We start from the raw sequence: 25,212 nt of genomic DNA, 5'->3' as shown, positions 1-25,212 counted from the left end.
TCAAGCATCAGTATTCAGCCCGTAGTCATTCTCCACTAGCGAACTGACTGATTGCCTTTGCGCGTATGTACCTACCATATCTGGAAGAGAAGCTTTGCGTATAACCGGGATATCGGCTTACCTCATGTGATATATTTATATGATGGGATGAGGAAGGTACATCGCACTTTAACCCTCAATTGTATGCCGAAGCAAGAGGCTGGGTCAATTTGTGCCATGCACGTCCGGTCTGTTTGGATGAAAATGTAGCTTTGGACTGAGTCAGGGACTGACTCACCTCATGACATGCACAAGCTTATGCTATGTAATGATTGCACGTTTCAAGTTATGCCTGTCGTGATTTTACGAAACGACCAAGGCGAGGTATTAGGGTTATGGTTGGAACGAGTTTTCGAACTATCGCCGTCTTTGGTACGCTTCTATACGCATATTATCACTTACAACATTGACAAGTCCAGACGATAGTCTGAATAATCATTCCACTCGTGTTCCTGCTGTGCTGCTAAGACCACATGCTAATGTGTTATGCAATAGTTTTTGCATGCATTAAAAAGTTTTCGAAATGAGACATTAGTCAAAATTCAATTATACTTGCGAGGTTAGGAGGGTTCAGAGCAAAATTCCATTGCGAGGCTGGGTGATGCTTCAGATTTGGACTGCGAGGAGGGACGGGTTACAGAGCATAAAAAGTGACTGTGTGAGCATTACCATGTTGCCAACCGTTGGTGTCATCATCAAATGGGGTCGCTATTACTTCCGTTATCACCACAGCCACTGTCAGTCGGTGTTGGAAACGTTAGTTATAGTCGATGTCACCACCAGCCTGTGTGTCGACGTCACTACTAGTCTGTATGTCGACGTCACCATTGGTTAGTTTGTCGACGTCACTACTGGTCTGTGTCGACGTCACCACCGGCCGGTATGTCGACGTCACCACTGGTCTGTAAGCTGACGTCACCACTTGTCTGTGTCGACGTCGCCGCTGGTCTGTGCACCGACGTCACCACTGGTCTGTGAGCTGACGTCACCACTGGTCTGTGTCGACGTCACCACTGGCCTGTGTCGACGTCACCACTGGTCTGTGTCGACGTCACCACTGACCGGTGTGTCGACGTCACCACTGGTCTGTGAGCTGACGTCACCACTGGTCTGTGTCGACGTCACCACTGGCCGGTGTGTCGACGTCACACTGATCTGTGAGCCGACGTCATCAGTGGTTTGTGCGTCGACGTCACCATTGGTCTGTGTGTCGACCTCACCACTGGTCCGTGTGTCGACCTCACAATTGGTCTGTGTCGACGTCACCACTAGTCTGTGTCGACGTCACCATTGGTCTGGTCCCCAGCGGCAGTGTAAGCCTGTCTGTGTGACCATCCGTCTGTGCCACATCGCTCAGTGTCGGCTTGTTCGTCGGTCCGTATTCCTGTCAATATTAGCCGCTGCTATTGTTGGCGGTCTCACTATCGGTCGGCGTCACCACCTGTCGGCAACGTCTTAACCACCGGCTGGCACCTTTGTTACCATCGCCGTTTGTTGTCGGTGTCGTCATGAGTTCGTACCAGTATCACCATCGGCCGGCGTCACCAATGGTCCTTGTCGGCGTCACCATTGGTCCTTGTCGGCGTCACCGCTGTTCCTTGCCGGCGTCACCATTGGTCCTTGTCGGTGTCACCATTGGTCCTTGTCGGCGTCATCACTGGTCCTTGTCGGCGTCACCATTGGTCCTTGTCGGCGTCACCATTGGTTCTTGCCGGCGTCACGATTGGTCCTTTCCGGCGTCACCATTGGTCCTTGCCGGCGTCACCATTGGTCCTTGTTGGTGTCACCATTGGTCCTTGTCGGCGTCATCACTGGTCCTTGCCGGCGTCACCATTGGTCCTTGTCGGCGTCACCATTGGTCCTTGTCGGCGTCACTACTGGTCCTTGTCCGCGTCACCATTGGTTCTTGCCGGCGTCACCACTGGTTCTTGCCAGCGTCACCCTCGGCCGGCGTCGGTGTCGTCGCCGGTCCGCGTCGGACGGCGCGCGCGCCGTAGGTCAGGTGAGGCGCCGCCGCCGCCGCCGTCGTCGTCGCCGCGGCAGCTCCCCAGTTGGTGACGCCGGCCGGTCCGAGGAGGGTGCGCGTGCCAGCGGGGAGGACCGCAACCCGGCAGCCACCGGTCGCAGACGGCTCACCAGTGGACACTCACGGTCAGTCGTCGTCGGCCCCGGCGTCCACCCTGTCTCCTGGCCGCGGTCGACAGTGACTTCTAGACTCGTGCCCTACTTGCATGGAGTTTCACGGTTGCCCCTGAGCGCTTTAGGCCATTTCACGTCCAGTGTGCCCCCTGGATCAAGCCTTGTCAGTGTCGGTGTCTGCCCTGGCCTTTCCACCAGCCTTCATCAGCCCCGACATTTATATTCCCATCAGACGTGACAGCCGTGCTGCTCCGCCACGGGGCTCTTGTGCCGCAACGGTTGGCGGCATATTCCCTTACGATGGCCCTGGGCGCTGAATTCCTAAACGCTAAATTCCTCAAGAGGAAAAACGCTTCCCCAGTTAGCGAACCCCACGGGGATGCAATCCTCTGGACCAAAACTTTGGCCAGGAACGAGAAAAGTTTCGTCAAACTTCAGAACGTTGTCTCTGTCGTGGTTGTGTGCAAAGTGGTGCTGCCGGAAACAATGTTATGGCTGCTGCCCCCTGACGAAATTGAACCTGATTGGTTGCAAAACTGCCTGTTTCGGAGATGGTTACGATGCAGCCGGTTTCGAAGTTCCAGGATGCCAAACCTGTAGAGTTATGATGTGCCCTACTCGGAAAGGCAGCTTGCCACGAAATTAAAGAAAAAGAGGGTTTTTTCCGAAGGGCAGTGACATGATTAGGCTATGCCAACACTCGGAACATATTTTCACAGATATGTTCAGAATGCTTTGATAAAGAAGATTGCTAAGCCTTTTACCTGTCGGGCGAATGTGCTGTTCTTTTTTATAAGGCATGCCCATGAGTGCAGAAAGCCTGGTGTACTGGAATTGAGCGCAAGAAGTTAAGAGGCCCTCTGTACTGATGAGTGCTACAAAAAAGACAACAAATTTCCTTTCTGAACATTAAGAACAGCTCACCAAACTAACATTATATTCAGTTGCATCGCGATGTACAACTCCAGTAAATTTGCAACGCCTGCAATAAATACGAACAATAGTATGACGACATCTGTAAAGCTAGCCGTAAAAATGTGACGGGGCGAATGTAAGCATGGTGTGCGTCGTTATCGTAAGTAAATAAGCCATAACTGCGTCACTAGTTCACTGGGTTCGACTCTATAATCAGTACTGATGTGCTGATGGTTGGGCCACTCTTACTGTAAATCGTGTCCGCTACTGAACCACATGGAACTTAAACCAGCTACGTCCAAAGATCGTCGTAATAAGACTTTCGCCCTGCTTCGCGCGAATGAATTAACTGCGAGTCCTCGTTTGTGAGCATGCCCACACAGCATTCCTGGAAGCCGCGAAATGTGTGATATCATTTAAAAGTCGACAACAGCCCACCCTTCATCGTGTTTGATGTGCGTTATTGCCGTTTCCACCCGAGCGGCGGCGCTCGTCAGGGTTCCCAGAAATTAGCCGCGTTCTAAATTTGCGGACGCGACGCATTGAAAGGTAATGCAGAGCGGCATTGTTGTCCACTGTTTGTTTGCACCAAGCTGTTCATTCCTGCAATCCGAGGCAGGGGAAAACAGATGAGTTATACGGATCATTCGAATTATACCGAGGAGACATGCCGACACAAATGAACAATGCGTGCCTGCGAATCACAACCTGCCTACTACGTGACGGATCAATGGGCTCTGACCTAGTGGAGTGAACTTTTCCAAAGTCTATCTTCGCCATCCGATGTCATGCCGGGCAGATAGCAGAGCTCAGGCGCATTGGACCGGAGAATCCCGAACGGCATCCGCAGGGCTGCGCTCTCTCGCCGGCGTCAACTCCTTAAAACAGGCTTGGCGAGATTGCGGCGTCCAGGAAAGTTGTCAACTGAAGTCTGGAATGGTGCACTTGAGCTGAAATGCCGCTTGATCTGTCGAACCGATCGCCACCAGTGCGGTGGCATTGCGACAGTGCTGAGCGATCGCTCCATCGAAAATGGTCATTCTTTCCTCACGAGGCATTCCTCGTTTTTGCACGGCGCTCAAAGGGCAGATTAGACCCGGGAGGAATTACCCTTTGTTTAAGTGCCAGGGCCAGAGTAAGACCAATATGTCAGCTGGGACTGGCGGGAGGCCATTGCCACACCGCAAAATCTGGGACGAATTCACCAAACACTAGATACCCATCGTGGCAGAGAAAGGCATCCTACTCGATGCCTGAGCGGGCCGGCGAATGGCGCCGTCTCGTGGGCTCGTGTGCGGCGCCAGAACACGGCGGTCAGCAGGGTGCTCTTCTGCCCTCGCGTTCTAAACGGGAAGGCCTTACATTGAATCATATTCACGACTGCAGTGAAACTGCGTGTCTGATTGCTCAGGAGTGGCAGGCCGTGTTATGTAACGAAAATCTGCCTTACTCTACCGAGCAGGCGCACCGCAGCCTTGCGTTTGAAGAAATGAAAGCATTGGCGGGTTATGTAGCCGTGGGTCGCACTTTGGATGGTAAGGCCCGAGGCCGGCAAATTTTTAACCGACACGGATCAAAACTTTGTGATGACATGGCCAAAAATGTTGGTCTGAGGACGTCCGTCCATTTTCGGAATCAACCACTGAAAAAGTTATATGGAATGGTTTGAAGCGTGTACGCTTGCAATTTTGGGGGTGATAACACTGATACCGCAAGTTGCGTCTTTTTCGAACCCAACGGCGTCAGCTGCTCCTGCTAACATCAGGCGGTGGCGACCGAGCGCTCATGAACGTTCAGGCCAAAAAGTGAAAAGAAGACTTAAGAAATTAAGCTTGCTGGTAATCAAGTCAGCCATATCTGGTAGCATTGTTTGAAGGCTTTCACCAGCAGGGCACATTCGTTATCCCCACCCCTTTATCAAGACTGGCCGCGCCACCGCGCGCTTTCACGGAGCGAGCCCTCGTTAAGGCGCCTGTTGTCACGTCATGCCATTCGCGGCATTCCATTCGGTGATCATAAATTCAAAATTACAAAGGACGGCTGATATTACCAGGCCAATGCCTCACTTACGCCTAATGAGGAGGTACAATCGTGAACCTCAACACAACACTTATGTGTAACATGACGCATCAATACAGTGGTGATTGTCAAACGCGCTCGGGCCTATGAGTCAATAAACAATGGCGTTTACGTATTGTGGACTAGTTTACGCATTGCCCAGAGGAGGCTAACGCCCCGAAAGCCGAATTCTCGTTTATGCTCGATTTCAGAATGTGTATTCCAATAGATGCGCTTTGACAACTAACAATTTCCAGCCGTGTTCGGCCAAACCAAGTTTGTGTCATATTCTATAAAGCTTTGAAAAATGGTTTTGGCCGTGAGCCTCACCAGCGGTGGAAGTGTAATGTAATTTTCGTCTCCAATGTCTTTGACCCTGTTACTTTTGAAAGCATAACGTATGGCTCCTGTTGCTTACATACACTGGCCCTCGGCTTTTCAGCGACACGACAATATTTCTCTTCCAAAGCAGTTTTATTGAGCTCTTTGTCTGGCTGGCAGGATAGTGTGCAACTGGACCCTCCTGGAAATATGTGCATTGACCACGAAATGGGCTGGGTAGCCGACGGGCTCGTAAAAAGCCACTTGCATCGACCGAGTTAGACATATCTTTCGGACAAACCGTCAGCCTAACAAACCAGAGCGTTAAGTTTATTAGCTAAGGAAACAGCTTGACCTTTCGATAGTTTGGGTGCAAATTTCATTCCAGCTTGCCAACAAACGATTAGCTGTTCATGTTCGTATGTGTGCCCTGCGGGTGGATGCACACATGCTGTCATGATAGCTACTATCTGTGTGCTCACGGGCTTGGCTTGTAAATATTAAGCTATATCAGACATATCTACATTATTAATGGTATGCCTTATGTCTCTCTTACGGCGTCGTTAATTTAATTTGGTGGACGTGAGCCCACCGACACATTTCATCTCAGGACAAGTTAGCAGTTGATCTGGGCACATCAGTCAGGAGGGCGGTTCAGCGCCATTGAACCGTTTCTCTGTGCGCTGATCCCGGGATATGTCATGGACATTGTAAAATATATTCTAATAGGCCACTCTGAGCCGGCGTAAGAAACACTACAAGTCGGGAGAGCAAGCGTAACGTCCAACAGTTCTGCCGCCAGCTCTCGTAAAACCGCGGGAGTAGAACCGTAGCTGCAGCCAGCTCGCAAAATTGCAGCGCAGCGCGCTTGTTGCAAACGTCCTGCATAACCAAACAGTCTTGGAGAAATAAAACCAGCATCGGGCAGACGGGCGGGTGCAAAGACTGCTGAAGCGTCATCCTTGGTCCACATCACTCTGACTGGGACTCTCTTCAGCTGCGGTCTGCAGTTTGTCACGAGCGCGTCCAGCTCGGTCCACCGCCGCTGACTGACTGATGATGATCGACCGGGGTACAGGACAAGTTTGGGCACATTGATGAGCCGTTGTGGTATTTATTCGCTGGTATTCCTTCCAGTTGCTGACGAGGCGAGTGGAGTTGAGCTGAGTACATGAAGCCGCTCGTCACCATGAGCCGAGCGTACACTTTACACCGAGCGGGGTGGAGATGGTACAGCAGCCTTAGCACGAGACGGAGGTGGTACACCTTTCGCCGTCCGAGGCGCAGATGTTCCACCATTCGCGGTACGAGACGGAGGTGGTACACCTTTCGCCGTCCAAGGTGGAGATGTTACACCTTTCGCCGTTCGGGGCCGAGCGTTGGCGGCCCGACACGCGCTTGACTGCCGTCGAGCCACGACGCATCGACCGGACAATTTGGCGCGTAATGAGCCCCTGCCTAACCCCCGCTGACGCCACAAAGGCGTCTGCTAAAAGACGGATACAGTACCGACCCGGGCCTGTCGCACCACGCATCACGTGACGTGCGCCATCAGAGCGCCACGCACGCACCAATGGCTGAATAACGTGCGCTTTGTGTCCGCGCACCGCGGTGGCCTGTGTCGCGCGGGCGTGCGCACGGTGGCGGGGAACGGCGTCGACTGGCGCAGTGCTGCTCTGGCTGGCGCGGTGCTGCTCTGGCTGGCGCGATGCTGCTCTGGCTGGCGCGATGCTGCTCTGGCTGGCGCGGTGCTGCTCTGGCTGGCGCGACGCTGCTCTGGCTGGCGCGGTGTTGTCTCCCGTGTTTTGTCGGAGGCACTCGCTATCTTCCCGGAGTCTGAAGCCTTGGAGCCCGAAACAGAGTCGCGGCTCCCCAGAGCTGGCCCGGAGTTCAGGCGTCCTCCGGGCCCGTACTGGCACCTTACAGCTTCAGAATGTCAGCCCCGACCCGTACGGTATTGGAGCTGGGCCCCAGAGTCTTCTACTTGTGCACCGCAGCTGCAGATATCAGCCGGTCTAAAAGCCTCAGAGCCTCAGAGCCTCAAAGCCTCAGAGCCTCAGAGCGAGCCTCAGGCGAGGCGCAGCGCCTCGCGAGCCAGATGTCGTGCGTCGCCGTTGGCGGCCGGACGCAGCCCGAGGTTGGGTGGCGTGCCGCTCATTAGGGGAGGGGGAGGGGGAGGGAGGCGGCAGCAACACGGAACCTCTCTCACGACCAAGGAGGTCAGGACTGGGGGACGGTGACGTGCCCAGCTGCTGTACGGCCGCGCAGAGACTGCAGGCGTGCCCGCTGGGGGAACTCCGAGCCAGTCAGTCGAGTGTTCATATGCGGAGATGCCGGGGGTGGAACGGACGCTTCAGTGAACGAATAAACAACGGCGGCCAAAGTGTCCAACGTTATTGTGTCCTTGACTGAATCGGTTTGCGTCACAGATTTGTGCTGGGTGTTAACCAAACCAGTTTTGTAACTGCTGACGCAGAACGCTCCTAATGACCAACCTTTAGTAAAACTAGGAGGACGGCAGTGCAGATAACACTGGATCCCAAGAACCAGCTCCAGGGAAAGGGGGCCTAATTCATCGTTTTGAAAACGCTCGAGAAGCGCTCGTCCTTAATAAGACGGAAGCCTCATTAAGGCCTGCCACATCGGTTGTTATGCAAATGAACTAAACGGAGCCAGACGAACTGGCTTCATCCGCTCTACTACGTGTTTTGACCACTAAAAGGCACCGTGGTCTTCTGACGCTTGATGGCATAATGCCTCTTGCCCGAGCGTAGTGTGGGGTGTTTTTGAAACGTTGAAACGCTTGTGAATGTATGATATTTGAAAGCGTTTCGATCATTGTGAAGCGATCGCACCGCCTGCTCCCCAATAGACACTTTCTTTTTTCTTCACAGTGTCTGGTTCAAAGCATTGTTACAAAGCCTTGCATTGTTTTGGCCCGCAGAAAAGGCTTCCCAACTTTGCGATGCGTAGAACAGCGAGAAAATATATTTCCAACAGCAGCTTTTGTACTCCAATAGCTGTAGCACAGCGAAAATATGCGCTTTCGAAATATAAAACTTTTGCGTCAGGAGCTCTCCACCCGATTGCGGCTATACAGCACAGCACACATAGCGGCGTCGTTAAAGCAATGGCCAACCGGTGACCCGTCGACAGCGTTGAAGCCATGCTTTCGCAAAAAATAATGAACCGATCAAAAGCGAATTTCCCGTCAACAAAAGATGGAGCTTTCGAGAGAAGACTTAGGTAATAAAAAACTAAATTTATTTGCTGAGGCTCGACTATGCACATGTGCATACCACTCGCCCGGTTAATCGGCTCACAGAGGTGTTTACGAGAGGATCTGGTTCGCAGCCGCCTGGTTCCCATCTTGGACGGTAAAGTTAGCAAACAACGGTGCTCGTCGGCCTGTTGGAGACTTATTTAAAGAGGCTTAGGCCTGATTGGTCGGCTTGTCCAGGTGTTTGCACAGCGTTGCTTCGTCCTCAAAGTTTCCCGGCGCTGGGGACGGGAAGGTGCACTTCACTCGGTGTAGCAAATGGCATTCACGGCTTGGACCTGACGTAAGGCGGCCAAGTGAAAACACCATGAATGAACAGTCAGCGCCGTGCAGAAAGTTGACGTCGTAAATAATTTTCTGACACCGCATTTTGAGAATGTGGGCATAGAAGCGTTCAAAAATAACTTTTTTTGCAACGTCGCCTTACCCCATGAGCCCATTCTGCGCGGCTGCCCATAGTTCATCTACATTTTCCTTCCAAATGTCTCTGTCATTCTTGAGTACTGAACCCACCTCGGCACACCGAATGCATAGCTGGCGTACACTACACTCGTGTGCTCAAGCATGATGAGGCAATGTTGTCGCCTCTTAAGAAGGCTATTTCAGTATAATCATGATACCTTTAGGCATGCGAATTTGAGGCGGCTTTCCACTGTGATCAATCACAACATGCCTCATGAGTCGACACGGGCTTCCACTCGCTTCTCTTGCATCAGCTCGTTTTAAACCGTGTATGCAATCAAGGGCATCCATCACACGTCCCAAAATAAATGTCTAAAAGTCAGTGACGACCATAACATCCGCTGGGCTCCGCCGGACGCAGCGCACAATCGACGCTCGACCGCTGCTGCGCCGTCAATGTCATGTCTTCCCTCTTTATCTTCACAGATGGCAGGTCTGGCTCCAGCTGTGATTTTGCACTGTTTTCGTCATCACACGGACACAGCAAAGCGACTGTCTTGCGACACAGCGCTGAGGACGGGTAGAAGATGACGTGTGCACACGTGAAGACCAAAAGCCCCAGCTGTAGCCGCCTTGCAAGCGATGTCGCCACACATCGAACTTGCTGATCCCATGCGCAGACCCTTCACAGCCTGTCGGGGTTCGCCGCCCAGGCTGCAGACCGCTCAGATCCCGTCCCTGCCGACAGCTGACCAGCGAGCACCAGAGACGCGCGCGGGTCAGCAGCTGACTCGGATGTCACGCCGTCGGAGGGGGAGGGGGGGCTAAGCTGCGATGTGGCCGCGTCGCGAATACATGCGAGCTGCGGCAGATGGTTCGCAGGTGACAGCCATCGACCAGGTCGCCGCAGCACGCAACCGCTCCGACCCCCCCCCCCCCCCGCCCTCCCCCGTCCTTGACCTGTGGGGTGAGGTCCTGAGCACATTGTGCAGGACACGTCTGTCCGAGTAAGCCATGTCTCGCGGAGCGGGCCTAAAAAAGCACGTCTCATTCCCTGAGCTCTCGTTGGGCTACACATTGAAGGCGAAGCTGTTCTGGAGCTGATGGGACGCGAGCTAATCAGAAATGGCCCATCAACTCTTGCTGTGAAAAGGTGTCACTCGATGACACCATGCTATCCGGTCGGGTGCTTGGTGCCGAGTTTCACCCAGTTCAAGCAGCCATCATATGTCATTGACAGACATGACACGTGACTTCTGTTGGCGCTGGGCCCTCCGGCGGCATATGTCGCAGAGTCTCCGCTCCGACTTTGAAGCAGCTCCGGTTCACCTGGTCGTCCAGCCTGATGCGCCTAATGAGGCAGGCGGTGCGTCTAGCCCATCACGGTCTTCCATGTCGCATCGAGCGGGGAGCGACGGCCGCCGAGCGCTCATTACCGCGAAGCCCGACGACGCACGACGGGCCCGGCTGCACGCGCCGCGGGCGCGGCGTGCGCAGAGCCGCCGGACGGAGATCGCGCGGATGGAGTTCGTGCTGGCGGGGGCGGGGCTCGAGCGGAGGGAACTCACGCGGGCGGGGCTCGAGCGGAGGGAGCCCACGTGGGCGGGGCGCGCACGGAGGGAGCTCACGCGGGCGGGGCGCGCGCGGGCTGGGCTCGCGCGGAGGGAACTGTCCAGGCGAGGCATGAGCGGGTAGGCCTCGAGCGGAGGGAGCTCACGCGGGCGGGGCGCGCGTGAGCTGGGCTCGCGCAGAGGGAACTGTTCGGGCGAGGCGTGAGCGGGTGGGGCTCGAGCGGAGGGAGCTCACGCGGGCGGGGCGCGCGTACGGAGGGAGCTCACGCGGACGGAGCGCGCGTGAGCTGGGCTCGCGCGGAGGGAACTGTTCGGGCGGGGCGTGAGCGGGTGGGGCTCGCGAGTGCTGGTCGGGCACGGGTGCCGGCGACAGTACCGGCTCTCGCAAGCGCTAGCCTTGTGAGCGCCGTCCGCTGACAGGGCTCCCCCGCGTGTCCGCCGCCTACGGTGATGTCACGGGCGTCTGTCACTGACTGACTCGACGGGTACGGACGTCGATAGGTCGCACAGCTCGCAGGAATGCTGTTGCGAGTGACGTAGCCGACGGCGTTGTCTTAGGTCCCATAAACGTTAATCACTGACTGGACCCTCTTGAACCCCAGCCATTCATTGATACTCGAATATTTCACGTGAAATTGGATGTCAAGGACGTTTAAAGTGCTTGTATTTTCTAAAGACTTAATCCGAGCCTTTCAAATGGACAAATTTCCGGGATTAGAGCTTACGTGCTTGGATGAGTCTTGACCTCTACCATCCGAGCGGAAAATTAGTGGTCAACCGCGGAATTTGGTGGCGAATGTTTGAGGTATCGCGATGCTACGCACGATCCGTTCTGCCCTCTGGCGTCGTCTGACCCCGCCTAATTGGTGATCCAGTTTACAAAGCCTGCTATGCTACAATTCTGACCCGCCATAAGGCGGAAGTACTAAGTTATTGCAATACGCGTATTATCATTTCCTCTTATTTTTTAAGCTATTTTTTAAGTGTGCATAGAATGGCATGTGTCATCTAATGCATAGCGCTGTTTGGCTAACACCAGTGATGTCGCTCAGAGAGCAGCAGTCAAAGCACCTGCAAAATGGAGTTTGCAAGGCATCAAAGTAGATCTTAAGCACTGTAATAGCAGTTTTCAAGTACAAATGAGAAGAAAGAGGATGGAAATTCATTTTGCCTTCCACCAAAATGTTCTAAATATTTCACGCTTGTACGTCATCTCAATAGACCAAAGGCAGTTTCTTCTATAAGTGCATGCATCAACTAGTAGCTTTACACTAAGTAAAAATGCTGGATGTTTCAAGTCACGGAAAATCTCAGCTCATTGCACTGTACATAAGCTCAAACAGCATTTGACGGCGTCACAATTGCCTCAATTTCATAATGCTCATTGAAGAACCACAGCCAGTCTCTCAAATGGTGTTTGTTGTCATTGAGTGCATACATCATACAGCAATACCACATAAAACCGCATGGTACCTTTGAAATGATCCACGTTTCTCTAACCACTACCCTATCCTAAGCTGTTCTACCCCATTACCATCGCCGCCCCCTTTGTGTGATGCGCCGCGAAAGCTGGGAAAGCAATAATATTTTGTTAAATACCATTATTTGTCCCTCCAGTGAACTTACCGACATTTAGCAACGACATAAAAAACTATGATGTATTGTTGCTTGCTGCATAAAGACTTTTATGGAAACAAATCAGCATTGTAAAGATAAAGAACTACATACAAATATTAAAAGAAATGACCAAATCAGACACAACAAAATTTTTATTCGAAGATTATGTTGAAAAACAGTAACAATCGTCGTAAGGGAAAACCGTATGGTGTTCGTGCCCTGTGGTCGTGGTCATAAACTGCATCTTTAGACATCGGTAAGCAAACTATATGTCACTACTTTTTTCAACTTCGACGACTGTTGCGCATTTGAAACGCCAGTAAGCTCTGGCTGTACTGATAAGTGACTGATGCTAGGGCAATGAAAGGCTCACAGTTTCCCATACATCCCAATAATCATGGATATTTATTATAATATGTGACATATGATTTTTGTGTAATCCAATAAAGGTTGAGTGTATCACTCTCTCACAATAGTAGCCAAGTGCAGTATCTATCTAGATTTATATTTAAGACCCACCTAAGTGCTGCTTGCTGAAATCGGGACATAATTTTAAAATTTTGGTCGGGTATTCTTGACTTTTAAGTGAGATATTTGCTTAAAGCTTTCATTTCGTGCAACCTTGTTTACAAGTGTGTCTTGTCAGCCATGGTCTTTCTGTCAGTAGTGTTCTTGCTGTGAAAATAAAAATATGATAGCTTCATGATATTTGTTTGTGTTCCGAAGCGGGGTCTGGTTTTTGGACGATTTGCATTACTCTACAGATACATTAAGTTGCTTGAAAAGTTGATACGCAAAAACGGGTCGGAAATTGGCGGGTTAGCGGACTGAAAAGATGTTTCTATAATCGCAACCCGCTGCGGCGGTCTTTCCGTCTTTTCCGTCCATGCTGCATTTATTAACAACGAAGGTGACAGCATTTTTGTCTTCTAACTGGCATGGTATGCGCAGGTTTTTTATATTTTGGACGAGCTGGAGCTTCTTCCTCCTGATGTGCCATAACTATACAGGGGACCTGTGGACCGGATGAAATAGGATATCACATGGGCTGACAATTTATCGTATTTGATAAAATCAATACAATATGGGTCGGTTATTTTATTACATTGGTAGATGAAGTATAACGTACGGCGATTCCCACACAACGCTTTTGAGAGCGTTGTATACAGGAAAACAATCCAAAATCTGGTGATCACCCTGACAGAAACCCCATCCGCGGCTGTCAGGCAGCCAACAGCGCCGCTCAGCCCCCGGTGCTTCGCAAGCCTAGCCACGCTGATGGGGCAATGAAGCCGGGTGCTGACGCCGGTGCCGACAACACAGCCAGGGCTGTTTTCGCCCGCAATGCGTGGGCGCCTTCGTCGGAAACCTGTAATGCGGGACATGCATAAACTAAGCGCCGCGGCGCGTCGGATCAGCGGAATCGACGACAAATACCGGTGTGTTCGTCAGTTGACGTGTCCCCCCCCCCCCTCCTCCCCCTCCCCGATGGGCCTTGATAGAAAAACCCACAAACAGACGTCTGTGCCGAATCTGTGCGGACGTGGCCTCAGTGTGCGCATGTGCGTGGCTTGAGATAATTTATTTCCTCCCCTCCGCCCCCCCCCCCCTTCCGATAAGAGGCCGTGCTCTCAGTTTGTACTCTCAGATCGTAAAGGCACGCAGTGTGCGTTTCAGTGGCTGTTGTCTTTTCACGTTTTCGCGCAAGAGCACAGTGGCTCAGAATTCGAGCCGTCGACAGGCCACATACACGCGAAATACACCCTACGAAAGACAATGCGGTCGCAAAATTCACGACTTAGCTGTGGCGCGGGGATTAGAAAAAAATGACTGGGCCAATAAACTTTCTGGTATTCCATATCTCGATTAATGTGTGATGGCTGCTGTATGCCAGTTCGTATCATTACACAGCGCTCCATGCAGGCATGTCTACGAATAGTGTTTTTTTTGCAGTGCATTTCTGCGATAAATAGGGTACGTTTCTGGTAGACAATATGCGTCAGGAGTAGGTGCCGGAGTCTTATCCTGTTTTGCGCTAAATCCGTCATCCATTCGTTGGTACTTCTCGAGATAGCTCGCCAGATTAAAGTAATATGGTTCCTTTGAAGGTTTGGAAAAGAGCAAGCACCAATATGGATCAGCTCTGGTCGTGTGCGTCAGTCTGCACCTAGAATCTAGCAATTTGGCAAAGGCCGGACATGCATGAGACATTTGGTGATTACTGAATCATCCGTATTAGGTGCATTATTGTGTGCATTGGACTGATAAATTGAGATTTATAACTATTCGGCACATGCTTTGCCTGGTAAAGTGAGGAATTGGCTGCTGTTCATTTTCCATGAAAGCCTCATTAGCCAACAGTTTTAAGCAAAGCTGGTAAAGGGTTTTAGTTGAAGCGACCATATGTTGACAACGCCAAACGCCATGTTGTGGAGCTATGTGAACAGCATCGACCAGAACACGCCAGTCCAAAAATGACTCTGCGAGCATCACCACATCCACACCAACATTCGTTTTGTTCTCGTATTCCCCGTGGAAAGATCTCCGCTTTGGCAGGCTTCCCACGTCAACTTCTACAATTTGTTGCTTGTTTTCAACCAACTTTTCCGAGCGCCAACTTTTCTCAGCCCTCTCCCCTGTTGCTCAAGTCATGCGGAACAGCCCTGCCTGTCCAGGCCTCCACATATGGTCGAAAGGTCGGCACGCTACGCCATGTGCCACTGAGCATTGATCATGTTATTAGCATAAATCACGGGCACTGCATTTCCTTTTTGCTATGCTCTATGTCGGGATAATGGACTTTTCCAGCCATTCTCGGTCGTTACCGCCGCATCAGGGTCCACTGCCGCGGCTCAGTGTGTGTGTGTGGCGCCCGCTGTTGGGCTTGAAGACGAATGGCGCCACTCGCATTTGATGGCCGCGGCTATTTGCCGCGCCACGAAATGGCACAGTCAGGAGGCTTGGCAGTAACAAAAGTGGTGCCGGTGTGGGAGACAGCGCTGAACTGCAGCTGACGGACTGTCGGTCTCCCGCACCCGCCGCTCCATCCCACGGCGGTCCTCTCTGGTAACCTGTACCGAAACCTTATGCTGGCCGTACCTTATTTGCTGAGGATTGCCGTTACCCCGGCCACTCGCTGCGGTGGCCGCGCGGCGATAATAAATATGCTTTGCTGATGGCTATCCTACTGATGCTATCGAGAGAGGATGGTCTTACCTTCTGCTGTCGTAGACGTGCCCCAAGCTTGGGCACGTTCTCCCTGATGCAGTGTCGCCCGTAAAGGAAGAGACGTATAAGTACTCCGATGCTAGTGGCTACTCTCTAAAATGGGTCTCGTCAATCCGTTAGATTCATATTCAGACGACAAAAGTAAAGCCGTGCTACCAAGTTTTCACGTCAGCTCATCCGTCCAGTACGTAATCCTGTATTGCTGTTGAACGATGTGAAGTGTTGGCATTTAATCGTGCAGTAAGATGATCGAAATAGATAGGCAACAAAATGAGCCTTTCCGTTCGCGACGCCTTCCGCTAAAACAAACTTGATCGTATATATATTTATATAATAATGATAATGATAACTTCCTCGGTTAAGCCAACGAAGTTATCACAAACAGCTGATATAATTTGTGCACGAACATACAGTCAATGACAACATATTTCCGCCCTATTGGCAGACTCTCCTCACTAAAAGCCACCTGCAAAACAGATATGTGACGCAGCACGTGGTTTGCGCGGTGGGATCATCGAACGGCAGGGCTAGTGGGGTATGTTTGGGCCTGAGGTGGCAAGACGTCAGACAGTGAGACGTGACGGGGGCACGTTTTTGCGTGGTTTTTGGGCGGTTAAGTACTTAGGCTTTCCCCACTGGATTGGTGCGCTTGTCTATCACTGGATTCCGGGCGGTTTGAATTTCATGTAAACACGCAAACACGCTTCAGCCAATGCAGTAATAAGGCTAGTTCAACGTGCTCACTGTTACAAGAAACTGGTTAAGTATAGTCCAACAATCGATCTACGTTGTATTGTTGTATGTTAGGCACTGCCTAAGATGCGCTGCTCGTCCACACTTTTTGGTTGGCGTCGAAGGCTATCACGGCGTTCCTCCCAAAGCATGAAAGGAGTGTCACACTCTTACACAGGGTTTGCCGAAAGCAGGTGGAACAGGGTTTGCCACTTGGTTTGAAGGCATCTCGCGGAGTCTGGTGTTATCTTTATACACAGGGAACAGTCCTTATCTTGGGTTCTTGAAGAGGTCTAGCATAATTTTTGGTTGAGAATAGATAACCTGAAGAAGTACGAAATTTCGGGTAACTGGTGTCTAGCCAGATGGTTACATTTTCGACTTGTGCATATTTGGTTATCCAAGGTCTAGAACATGGAAATTACGTGTGACGGTACGCACATACGGCATTGATGTTTCGAAAATGGATTGCTCTGGACAATGTAATGGAGCTTTGCTAGGATGACAACAGTAAGATTGGTTGCTGCAGCTCGAACCACAGTTTAGAAATAACAGGTAACGGTTGAATACCTGCTTGGAGCCCAATCTAAATGGATCACCAAACTTGTATACGGAAAGAAGTGCTCCATCCGTTGAGTACACAGCATGGAACTATCATGAAATCGGTCATGTACTTCAGTAAACATTTCTGACAAGTTTGCATTGTTTAGCCCAAAAGATGTGTCTTAACGTCTAGTTTTGCGATATTCGTTGTGCGTGCCTGTTTTGCATGGCTGCACAAGTGCATGTGACGGACCGCACGCTGACAGGCATTATCAGTATGCCGATCCACTTCCGTGAGATGTAGTCATGCCGGTGTAATGAGGTAAGTGCCCCGAGCGTCTAGGGCTTGAACCGCCCTCGTATAATGTGCGGTGGTGGTCTGGCAGATCGAGAAAGCTCGCTCGCGTGACCTTTTGACCTTGCACACGACTTCGCTTGGTTGCTGCAGGACGTTAATCGTGACGTCACTGCACGAAGCTCTCTTGGTAGCGACCGGTCGGCATGGAAACCAAACACACTCGGCACGCCGAACCACCATAGAGTCGTGGTATTTGTTGAAAGTGGAGGCTCCCTAACTCCGGCAGAAGCAGCACGGATGTGATCAATTCGCCCCTCATCCGCCAGATAGCTCCGAAGAAAATTGTTTGACGTCATGTAAAATAAATAACCGAACGCAGCACGCTAATTTTTGGCGCGGAGATGAAGTCAGCCGTAAACGTTCGTGATAAATGATCACCTCTCTGAAAACGCCGCAGCTTATACCCAGTTTAACCACGTGCTATTCCTGAGCCGCGCCGCGGTGGATGAAAGCCTGCCTCGATGAGCCTCAGACTGCAGTCTTCCGGCTGATTGTCCTGACGCCGCGGTGGATGAAAGCCTGCCTCGATGAGCCTCAGACTGCAGTCTTCCGGCTGATTGTCCTGACGTACATGACGGAGCTCCGAATCTCAGCGGCGGCGACTGCAGGCACCGTGAAATCGCGCACTGGTGAGCGCAGCTCCGGCGATGGCAGGCGTCCAACGCTCAGCGGGTCACCCGCCGCTGGGGGGCGGGGAGCGGGGGCGACGAACTGCGAACCCCAAAAATTCAGTAACTCCTGCCGAAGTGCTGCATCAGGGATAAAACGCGTCTGGGAGGAGAGGTCGGCACGCGGGCTGCGTTACCGCCGCCCCGGTGGGAGCAAAGGAAAGGAAGCGGGCAGGCTCGAGTGTTAAGCAGACGAGTGCTGGTACCAGCAGCACTCCGTTAAAACGGTGAAGATCGGCCATGTACCACGCCTCACGCCATGTGACTTGACAAGCCATGCATGCCGGGCAAACATAAGCCGTTTTCACGGTGGCTCATTACGTAAAATAGTTTAGAGCGGCACGAAATATTACGATAATTATTGCTTGAATGACGTTTTGTTCTTTTAAACATCATAACGTGTTGCTGGCAACAGCTTGTTTGGAGCAAAGGGCCAGCTGAAGCTAGGCATGGCAGGCTGACATTCGCAAGATTCCCCAAAATACGTACACTAATCTCGACATTTCGAAATCTTTTCATTCGGTTAGCACGGAAAATCTTCGTAGAGGCAGTTGTCATCTAATGCTTGTGAGAATACGTCAAAAGCATACAGGCGTGAACGTGACGTCTTGGCTGTAGCCTACGCGCGTGGGTCTAACATACGTGGCCCGCTCGGTGGCGATCGACGGGGCTTCAAACTGGGCCGGGGCGCGGATTCAGCTCCCCCTGCGGCCTCAATTTGCCTGGGCCGCGCTCCCCCCCCCCCCCCCTCCCCCCCCCCCCCCCCCCCCCACTGGACCAGTGCTGGCCTGCCAGCCATCTGGTGTGTGATCCAGTCCCAGCTGCACCAGCGCGGCGCTCCCGCGCCAGACCCATCAGATATGACTCCATCCGGCTTTGCCTTGTGCCGGCTCGATATTTGCTCTCGACGAAAAAAAACGTTATTATTTTTCCCATTTGATTGCTTCTTTTTTTGTCATTGCTATCATTCCCAGCACTTCCGACAGCGTTCCAATGGGGGCACCGTCCTTTCCCAAGAGCGGGTGAGATATGTAGCCTGCATATCTTGTTGCGGCAGTGTCCAACAGGGCAGGAAGTCTGCAAACCACCCAGATGGTTTGCAAGCTGCCTGATTTATAGCATTGCCCTTGAAAGGTGTTTGTTATGCAGTAAGCTGGCGGTGACTGAGTTCAGGTGTTTGATGCTGAAAAGCTTCTGCGCTAGTTTACAAGGTCTACATTATAAACAGAATACGTTCTTGGAAGCTGACTGTTAACAGACACCACGCCGGTGGGAAGATCGTTGAGACGTGCCGCTTTCTCTACACATTGAGGTGTCGCACTTCACTAGGCATGTCAATTACGAAAACTTGGTAGATCCTCCATTATGCAGATCCTTCGGTCTCGTAATGGTATGGTTGTCTGTTTCAGGCCTCTATATTTTGGAATTTTACGCTGAATTTTCGCGCAGCTAGAGTGCGATACATTCTGCAGCTTGCTCGGTGATGTTATTACATTAGGAACTATTATGGCATTATGGCACTGTGGACAACTTTGGATGTTTTTTCATCGAATAGAATAGCGAACGCCTCTCCGAATCATAAAGGCCTCGGAATTTTGGTGGAGTAGAGTAAAATATGTGATGACATCAACCACAGTTCAGAACTCTTCAACACCCATTCAGGCCTCATCAGGCGCGAAAAGAGCAGTAACAGTGAACGAAACGTTACATTGAAATGGCTGAAAAAGCAAATGGAAAAGGTGTTCAAGCAAACAGAGGATGCGCTCTTCCTGTGAGGTTATGCCAAGTGTCTGAGTCAAGTTGCACCAAACCATATTGTGATAATCAACGTTACCACGAAGTTCACTAATCTGTGCAAACACCAGACTACACCACATGATCGCGATATACAGCCCTGGGCCTTCTTATTCCGACTCACTCCCTTTAAATGCCGTTGCAATCAATTCCAAGCATGCATCTGCATGTAAAGTTAATCGTTCCTAAAGTCAATAACCACGGGCGACAAACCTCTCGTCTTATTCTACGGTTCCGTACCCTGAAATAAAGCAAAAATAATAAGCGTTTATTAGCTGAAATGTACCAACTGCTTTAACTAAGCGTGTGTTTGACTTAATTTTTCAAGTCGGCTCAAAACTGGCTCACATATTTTGAGATCTGCTTCCACTCTGTATCCACTCTGTATCCAAATTATATAATATCCAATTCAGCTCTGACTTGTTCTGATGTCTCGTTTATGGCTGAGATTTGGCGAACTTAAGCCCAGGGCCAGTGATATTGTGTTGGCTCTTCAGAAATATATACATATATATATATATATATATATATATATATATATCATCATCATCATCATCATCATCAAATACATGAAATGCAATGAACAATATCTTTCCTGTCACCCGTCACTGATCAACTCCTTTGAGTTTCAGCTTAGGCTAACGTACTCTACCTGGCACCAACGACGCAGACGCATAACTTATATAGCATGCAATGTGGACTAGACTACACTTGCTTGACAGTTGGCAGACTTTGACTGTTAAATGCACCGCACCGCAAGTACATTCGCATCGACATCGGTCGGGTCGTAGGACCTGACCTGCACGCAGCGATCGGGCCGTATGACATAACCTACAGCATCGGTCGGACCTGATCTGATGACCGAACCGGATGATTACGCGCTCAGATGCCTGCGTGGCCCCACAGGAGGGAAGGGGGAGGGGATCCTCAGGGTGCCTCAACAGGATCACACACGCGGCGCGGTGGCTGCACCGGTGGCTGCACCGGTGGCACTAGTTTGCGGAGGTCAATACCTGCACCAGTCCACTGGCTGTCACCCCTTGATTACCCCGTGGCCTTAACCCTCAGCATAAGGCTATCAGGCCGCCACTTCGTCGCTCCCAGCCGGGACGGAATCTGGCGCAAGCTGCACAAAGATCATATGCCCATGGCATCACCGGCCGTCTGACGTACTGTTTGCCGGGCCGAGCCGTAATGAGTTTTTATCGGGCGCCGTTGGGGCACCGCGGCTGGCGCCTGCGGCGCGGCGTCGGCTCGCTTTGACGCGTCCAATCAATAAACATGCGAGATCGGCTGAGCGCGGCTGTTTGGTGGGCCGATATTGCGCTAGATTAGCTGACTGGTGCGGCGCCAGGATCAACACGTGACGGCTCAACTGGCTCCGTAGCGAGCGGTGGCTGTCGTGAACGCACGGCGTCACGGAAGCGCTGAAGCAGCAGGATCTCCGCGGAAATGCGGTGCCACCTTCAAGATGTGGGTCTGGAAACATCATGGAACACATTTAGCTAATTATTCATTCTGACTTCAAAGTCGACGAGAACCTTACAGACAATATGGAAATTTGTATTCATTCAGTAAGCAATGGCTGTCATCATTAAACGAAAGAGAGTATCCGCGATACCACAGGGGCAGATATATCTGCGTGAATTTGAGAAGTGAAAGTGTATGATACATATCCCGGTTCGTGGCACGCCTGCGACCTAACTTAGTTATTTTGGTCATCGCATAGTTAGACTGGCCCGTGACTCAGGCATGTATTGCGGAACAGTCTACAGACTGCATCCAACGTCGATTTTCGTTGGGCCGAATGGTCATGTTGGCGAAATGTTCACATGAGGGAGATTGACTTTGATTTTCAGTTGGTTACCTTAAGACGTTTGCCACATTACACAGTGTTATATGCGACGGTCAGTTGTGGCGGTGGCATATTGGCTGAAGTCATTTTCCTTTCAGTTCTAAGCGGACAATGCGCTAATGCATTCTAAAACATGCGAACTTGTGAATGTGGCAAAAAGTTATATATATATATATATATATATATATATATATATATATATATATATATATATATATATGTGTGTGTGTGTGTGTGGTGTGTGTGTGTGTGTGTGTGTGTGTGTGTGTGTGTGTGTGTGTGTGTGTGTGTGTGTGTGTGTGTGTGTGTGTGTATGCCACACCAGACAGCTTTGCGGAATGCTTAAGCTTAATGCTTTAGTTCAATTATAATTGAACGGAATCCAGGGTATGTAATTGTAGCAGCCCATGCCACTATAAGTTTACAAAAACGATGAAATGATGGAAAAAATCACTCAAATTATTTGTCCAACGGTGCGATCGTTCCGGCAAATGTGTTTGAAAATGTTGTGTTCAACGTAACGTTTTGTCATTGCTTCGATCGTATCGGCATCGTTGTGATCGTCACATTTATTCACCGTGACACTTTCTGCAATCTTACCGATAGGTATGCATTGTAAATTTGTGTCATCATACGCAACCACCGCTCTTTCTGTGATCAATTTGCTTGCTCCAGTTACATCCGGCCCAGGCATGTGCTCAGCCGGAAAGTACCGCTTCAATACCGAGCACTCCCAACCCCTTGACGAAAATATCCTCATCCGCAGGAGAGCAGGGAAGGTCCAATCTCTTCAAGCAATTGTGTCCGAACAGATGTGGAAAGAGAAAATTGCGTCCGCCTTGAAAAAGTCATTCGTTCCGTCATCCTACAGTAATGAAATTTGCCGTCGGACAGCGTTCTCCATCGCATACCGCTTACATGTCTGCCAGGAATAGAAATCGCCTGCTTATCGGTTCCAACTTAAAACAGAAGCACGCGGGCTAGAAATCTTAGGGCCGGTCCGCAATAGCCCGGAGGGTCCGGAGACGAGGGTCGGTCTAGCGAGCGGGATCGGACCCAGTGTGGCGGAACGCTCGCCGACCGGCGGTCACATCTGAAACCGGCCGTCCGGGCTCGCCCATCCGTCCGTCGGAAGGATGAGCTAGGTCTATCTTTCTGGTTGTCCGGCCGCACTCCCCCCCCCCCCCCCGCGGTTCAATGTGTGTTCAGCGCCGCCGAAACATGCCACACATATGTGATGTATTGGTGACGAGCGAATATTGAAAGAACGTCGGGAGAACGGTGTAATACTTCCTAGCGAGTGTACTGCATTCGCCCGCAGCTCTATGAATGCCCTCCTTTTCGAGCAGCACACAAATCAACCCCTGTGTGCATCACGAACGACCGCATTGACCAGTAATCCGAGGCCCTGAGAGCTCTGAATGGTGGATCCTGCTCATCAGACAGCTATATAAGTGTAAGGCTAGGGCCAGCAGGTGCGGGAAGTTATCCAGCTACACACGCCGTGCCAGCAGGGGCGGGAAGCTACCCAACTACACATGCCGTGCCAGCGGGCGCAGGAAGTTATCCGGCCACACACGCTGTGCCAACAGGTGCGGGAAGTTACCCGACTACACACGCTGTGCCAGCAGGTGCGGGGAGTTACCCGACTACACACGCTGTGCCAGCAGGCGCAGGAAGTTATCCGGCCACACACGCTGTGCCAGCAGATCAAGCGCCCCTTGCTGATGCCTGTTCTGCGTATAGCGTGCATCGTCATCTTGATGGTGCCGGCAAACTTCGTAATGAGCTGCACAGTTTAGGTGCAGCTCAGGAAGTCTCCGTGGTTTCTTTCCTCAGTCGTATGCGGGAGCACTGGCGGCATTACCTAGCTTCATTAACGCGTTACAGATGAGAAAACTTTACGCAATCCCTGCTTACGAAGCAGCCTTGTTTGACGTGCTCCCAAATGCATAGGGAGGACTTGCTGCTCATTCTTTAAAAAGCTGCCTCGCGCGCTATTGGACGGTGAAAACACTCGATGCCGCAGTGGCGGTGCATTCCGGTCCCCTGTCCCTCCCCACACCCCTCCGCCCACCCTCCTCACTCCTCTCGCTCCCTCCGCTGCTATTCGACCACTCGCATTACTTGCCGTGGGAGTGAACAGGCTCCGTCTGGTTCATTGCTCCGAGTAAACATGCTGGAGCGGTGCTTCGCTTGATAAGATTGATTACGTCATCGGTTTTAATGATAGTTTTCAAATAATGGTTTTCGATGGGTAGATAAAATACGATCCACTTTTAGCATACACATGTGTATGTATATACATACGTATACACACAAACACACAAACATATTATATATATATATATATATATGTATATTTATACATGCATACGACACAAGCAAACTCAAGTTATCAATCAAGCTATGTGCGGTGCTGCACGACCCACCCCAAAATAAGGTTTCCAGATGGCAAGTTTGTTTTTTACTAAATCTGACCTCCTGCCCTAAACGCGAACGTTCACTTGCATACGATACTACAGTTTGCTTTCCAATGTATGAGTACCTGGGGAAAGTCACAGTTCACACAGACATTGATGATTTTAGTCGTTATACATCCTTTAATATAATCCAACGCTTACAATCCTGGCTTAGTCATACCCATTCGATGATGTAGCATTGTTTTGTCCAAAGTCCTCGGGGCTCGGAGCTTGAGGAAAATTTGTCAAGCTTTCTTGTCTTAACTGAGGTCCGCGTCATGCGGGGCGCAAAATGACCACTGCAGTCGACGCGCCCGAAAACTCCAATGAACAACAACAGGTCCGCGTCATGTAGCTGAAAAACCAGACAGTGTTACATCGCTGGCGGTAGTTCCAACGACGCAACTGGTATCGGCTCTTTGCGCCGTTGAGTAAGTTCGAGCACAGCTAACAAGGCTGGATGTGACGTGATGGACACCGCAATGCATTTTCTGCGTCCTTACACCCCGTATCACCATTACGAAGCCAGATGCGCTGCCACTGTGCGCAAACTGCCGGGCGTAAGTCAGCATTCTCAGCTGCCAGCCGCCAGCGCGGCTCGTAATCCCTCACTGACGTCACCGACGTCCGTCTCAATGTGACGTCGATGGCGGGCCGGTGCGGGTCGTCGGAGCGGGCCGTCCGCGCCGCCGCCGGCGCGCCCAAGGACTGTGCTCGACTGGGCTACCGTACTTGTCTGGCCGAGGGATGGCGGAAGGCTGATAAAACGGGCGGAGCTCTCTTGCGAGGGCCGGATTCGCTCGCCTGGAACGTCCGGAGTGGGCCGGCTGGGGTGGGAAATAAGTGTCACCGCTGGCGAAACTTCGGCAGGGAGGCTAGTGCGCGCGGCAAATCGCAGCGACGTGACAGGCAAGCAGATGTGCTATAGCTCACGACTTGACGCACTCTTACTACGTGAAGCAAATTGATAATAAGAAAACTGCGGCGTTACTTCTCGCCTTGATTGCTGGTATAGCACTGCGATTATTTCAGAATTGAAATGCGTGTTGTTTGTCCCACGACGGGATCGTTGTAGAATACGCCGCAAAAGCATGAAGCAACGACCTAAACGACCTGTGCGCGCTTTACCAGTTACATATCCATGGCTGCTCGATAACAATGGGCCTCGGTACAAAGGTTGCGCCGCTGTGGGCAGGCCACAAAAAAACCTCCCAGGAGGCTGATTGGTGA

At 51.3% G+C, this 25,212-nt stretch overlaps 1 protein-coding gene across 1 annotated transcript in view; it reads left to right on the top strand.

Annotated features, from left to right (window-relative positions):
• Window positions 1-2,118: 2,118 nt before the first annotated feature.
• Window positions 2,119-25,212, top strand: part of LOC119090036 (sex peptide receptor) — a 48,479-nt gene continuing 25,385 nt past the window's right edge. Inside the window, exon 1 of the mRNA XM_037212832.1 lies at window positions 2,119-2,190. The gene's annotated coding sequence lies outside the window, so the exon portion shown is untranslated. The remainder of the gene's footprint in view (window positions 2,191-25,212) is intronic.

This window comes from Pollicipes pollicipes, unplaced genomic scaffold, assembly GCF_011947565.3.
Source record: "Pollicipes pollicipes isolate AB1234 unplaced genomic scaffold, Ppol_2.1 Scaffold_3087;HRSCAF=3621_pilon_pilon_pilon, whole genome shotgun sequence".
In the NCBI taxonomy this organism is placed as follows: Eukaryota; Metazoa; Arthropoda; class Thecostraca; order Pollicipedomorpha; family Pollicipedidae; genus Pollicipes; species Pollicipes pollicipes.
Note: the sequence above shows the minus strand (reverse complement) of the source record. Positions and strands in the feature narration are given on the sequence as shown.